Genomic DNA, 5,121 nt, shown 5'->3' on the forward strand with positions numbered 1-5,121 from the left:
GCATGTTCACTCCAGCCACAGTTCCTGCTCTTACGTACCTTTGGTCATTCTAGTTGTTTCTCCTTTGTTCCAGTTCTGGGTCCATCTGCTCCTGCTCTGTTCCTCCTGGTTCCTCCGTTGGTCTGTTCAAATCCTCAGTCATCTCTCTGCCACCTGGGAATCACTCACCTGTACCGTTCCACCTCCGGCGTCTCTCCATACCTACCTACCGCTGCAGCCCTTTGTTCCTAGCCCTGGTTCCAAATCCAAAAGCCAACACACCACATCCAAGTCCAGCTCCAGCGTCCTCCTTGGAGAACCAGTTATCCACGGTTACAGCTAAGAACCCAGTTGGAGCATCAAGTAGTTCTTGTAGCTCCGTGAAAGTTAACTGTTGTTTCGTTCTAGTTCGTTTATTGTACCTTATTCCTTGAATAGAGTTAGAATTAAGACTTCGAGTTTGTTCGGGAATTGTTCTGTTCTTTAAGTATTACTTAGCCTTCTTGCTAACTCTGCCCTGAGTTATTGTTAACCTTAGTCTCGAGTTCTGAATCGTTCCTCACTTTGTATTCCTAGAATATAGTTTGATATCTTTCTTGCCTGGGTTTTACCCTCTGTGAGTTTGAGTTTTCTGTTTGTGTAATTGATCCTCCCAGCCACTAGTAGTAATCTTGAGTGCTATTGATTCTTAGTCTCGCTTTTCTGGTTGTAGTCTTCCGGCCTTGTTTGTAGTTCTGTTTTCTAATATTGTCAAATAAATCCACTTTGTATTATTGAACTGTCTGCCTTCTCATTTCCTGCACCTGAGCCTCTTGAAATCGTAACACTTTCCCCAGAAGAAAACTATTTTATATATCAACTTTGGGTCATTTTTTTTTGTACCCCCAGATATTAAAAGCCTTGTGAGGAAAGAGAAAAACTTTCCTTGTGAAATGACAATAGTTGTTTGTAAAATGGCAAATTTTTGTGCCCTTTTCCCTTATAAACTTAAAAAAAACGTTTTTCAGAATCGAGGGGCCCTCTTGAACGCCAGTGTGAACGTACCTAATGCTTGTGTGAAAATACCTAAGTATACAATGAGTGAGTTGAACATACAAAAACATACGTTGCAATTTGCATCCCTTTCCGTGTGAGACACAGGCCTCTCAAAGTCTTATTGTTTACCACCTCTGTGATCACAGCATCCTGTCTGCTTCTGATGCAAAATGTCTGACTTGCTGTTGTTCATAGCCCTCCTGTTGTTATTGCATGCAGGTTTTGTGAATGTCTGTGTGAGAGACAGAAAATGTGACAAAAAGTGTCTGACTTGCTGCTGCTAAAATCATGTATCTCATCACTCACACACGCACAAGTTCTTGCACACAGTTGTTACTGTGGCTTGTGTCTGTAGAGTTTTCCCTCGTTCACACTGCTGATTCATATTAGAACAAACACTTCTTTTTGCGTATGTTTCTCCTCTTGCTATGTGTATGTGAGTGAGTGTCTGTGAGTGAGCATGTGTGAAGGACATGCACTTCTCAAAACACAAGCAACAACTTGCTGTTGTTCATAGCACAGTTCTCTCTCTTTGCCCTCTTGTATAGAATGTATGTGTGAACACATCAAAAACTTTACACATAGCAATCTGCATCCCTTTATTGTTCACATGCATTCTGTGTAAGACATGACTCTCTTAAAGTCATTTGATTACTGTCTCTGAGACCACCCTGCCATTTCTGCTTCTGAACATACCAAAAACATACACGATGCAGTCCGCAACCCTTTGTTGCTGACACATGCATTCTGTGGGAGAGGCATGCACCTCAAAGCCTTATTGTTTACCGTCTCTGAGATCACCCTGCCATGTCTGAACATAACAAAACATATGCTTGTGGCACAGACACCGCAGTAGTCAGACCGTGGGATAAATTGGCAGGTGATGTAATTTCTTTTGTTTCTTAATTTATGCTAAGTTATGCACTGAGATTAATAAATCCATCAAAGTTTTGACAGAAAGTATATAGATCCTCTCTCTCTTTTGTGAGACGCACTTTTTCTGACTGATCAATCCAATCTGTCACAAGCTCAATTGGAGAGAGGTCTAGACACTGCAGGGTCAAAACCATCTTTCAAAGAACACCTTCCTCTTCTTTGTTTTCTATGTTACCCTGACAGACCTTGTAAGAATCCTTAAGTTCATTATTTTGCTACAAAACAAACTTTCGACCCACAAATCTTAGTCCAGATGGAACTGCATGATGCTGGAGGATGGAGTTGTACTGTTCCTTCTTCATGATACCCTTTATTTCAAACAAATCTACTACTCTGTCACCTGCAAAACATCCCTATACCATGGCACTACTACTTCCATGCTTTATTGTGTTACACATGGTGCTTTAAGATGTTCACCAGTTTGCCTGTGGACATAGACTCTGTGATTTGAACCAATTAGTTCAAACTTGCCTTTGCCGGTCCAGAGAACGTGTTTCCAGTCATCATAATCCAGTTTTTGTGTGTTTTTGTCCACTCATAATCTCTTTTTCTTGTTATTTCATTATTTGGCAAGACGGATTTTTTTGTTTGTTTGTTTTTTGCAGATACACAACCTATCAGACTAGCTTTCTCAAACGTCTTTTCACAGTTGTCAGAAATATGAGTTTTAACCTTGTCATGTTGATCCCTCCCTTATTTGTGGTGGCGTTTTCTGCTGATCTCTCTTACTGGTGACAATGATATGTTTATCCTCTGCTTTTGTAATAACCTTCTTTATTCCAGACCTTTATTTTTTTGTCATTGTAACTTCCAGTTTCTTCTAGTCTCTTCAGGGTGTAGTGAACTTCTTTGTTGGACACCACTGGGTGTTTTGTAATTTTTCTCAGTGTATCTTTCTTTTCTCACTGTACAAATCTGTTCTCGTTTCTTTACACAGCTGTGTCTTTCTAACTATTTCTGTGGTAGTTTGCCAGCGATATGGACACAGCTGAGATTTATTGCGATTTTTGTATGCAAACTTTAAAAAGAACTGTAAACTGTAATTTGTTTTTTTTTACTTATTCAGTGAAGTTGTGACTCTTGTAAATCTTCTCAACTCTAAAACTAAGCCATTCTTTTCTTTTAAAATTGAGGAAAATGGTGCATACCAATGAAAGCAAAGTGTGATCATGCAGTTAATACATCTAGAGAATTCATACTGTTTTTGAGAAAGGCATTGTGAGCAGAAACCTGAAATCGCTTCCAAATGTTTGGCCTGTATTAGCCTTGCTTCCCAACTTTTGGCTTGTAGTGTAAGGGCTCGTCATACACACTGCACTGGATATAGTTTCTGTGGTAGAAATGCAGGAAGGAAATTAAGGCACTGGCCCTCAATATATCTTAGCAGGTCCTTGGTTACATGCAATTCTATAACTTTACTATTCAGAAGGTGGTAGCATTCTGCTATGTATTCATCATTCACTGTATGAGTAATACATGAACTAACTGGTGACTAACAGTGGAGCTGGTTAAGTGTTTTATACCATTATCTGTACATGCTGAACATCTTTCAAATGATCTGCCAGCCAATTAATAGCACACTGTGATCACTGTATCACCTCATTTTAATTGTGGTTCCAATAAAAGGCACACATCCCCATAAACACATATTTTATAGATGATCTGGAAGCTGCTTTGTTTAGACCAGTGTTTCTCAAATAGTGGGGCGCGCCCCCCTGGGGGGGGGGCGCAGAGGCATGTCAGGGAGGGCGCGGGCGACTGGGAGGAAAAGGTCCTTCAACGCGGAACTAATTAGCTGAACTATTGTTTTAACGTCGGCCTGTTTTTCGCGGCGTACAACAATACTGAAATTGTGCTGGCCCATAGACTGTATATGCCATAGATATAAAAAAAAATATATATATTAATAATAATAATAATAATAATAATAATAATAATAATAATAATAATGATCTTCTATATATATCTATGGTATATGCACTGGCCATTCAGACTCCGAAGTAGAGACTCCTGAGAACGGGAGAACGCATCATTAATGTGCAGTCGGAACACCAGCGTACTTGATCACGTCACATACTCGGCTCATGTCCTCCGATTATTTTTTTACCAGCAATGTCAAACATACGGCCTGTGGGCCAAAACCGGCTCACCAGACGGTCCATTTCGGCCCGCGGGACGACTTTACAAATGATAAAAATCACAACAACATTAACTGTAAATTGTAAATTTGTAAAACTGTAAATTTAAAATAATTTCTAGAACTTGACAAGTTGTTCTGATCATGAAGTAAAATACTAGATTGTTCAGTTCCAGATACCTGTGACTGAATGTTTTGTGTTTTTGTAGATAAACTGTTATCTGGCAGCTACAATGCATGTGTAAATGATGAACTGAGGCATAATAGGCTACTGTTGAAATTGAACTTGTTTTCCTTAAGAAATTTCAGATTCATAATATTTTGTAAAAAGATAGTTCATTAAATGTGAACATTTTCAGAATGTACTTTTTTTTAACTAAAACAAAGGGGAAAAGTTGGAGTTTTGGTTATTTATAGGTTATTATGCTGTGATTTTACTCTCGGGGCCCACTGGAGATCAGATTGGGGTTTATGTGGTCCCTGGACTAAAATGAGTTCGACACCCCTGAGCTTTACTGTGAAAAACAACAAAATGGAATCAGATAAAATAACACAGCCCTGCATATTCATGTTTTCACAGTTTTTTTATATATATATATATATATATATATATATATATATATATATATATATATATATATATATATATATGTATATGTGTGTATATATATATATATATATATATATATATATATATATATATATATATATATATATATATATATATATATATATATATATATACGCACAAAGTTATGGGGGGGGCACGAAAGTTTTTTGTCCTCTGAAGGGGGTCCCAACAGAAAAAATTTGAGAATCACTGGTTTAGACACAAAACACAGTTTGAGTCATACTAATTAATTACAGACCATGATAATCTCACAATAATAAACTTGACCAAACACAGTACAGATGTTCTGTTCTTTCAGAGTCCACAAACAGTGTACCAAAATATTCAGAGAACAGTAATGTGACTCATTTTTCTCACCACTGCTGGGTATACTGCAAAGCCTGAGAGATAAAGAGAGAATAAT

This window comes from Amphiprion ocellaris, chromosome 19 (genome assembly GCF_022539595.1).
Source record: "Amphiprion ocellaris isolate individual 3 ecotype Okinawa chromosome 19, ASM2253959v1, whole genome shotgun sequence".
Lineage (NCBI taxonomy): Eukaryota > Metazoa > Chordata > Actinopteri > Pomacentridae > Amphiprion > Amphiprion ocellaris.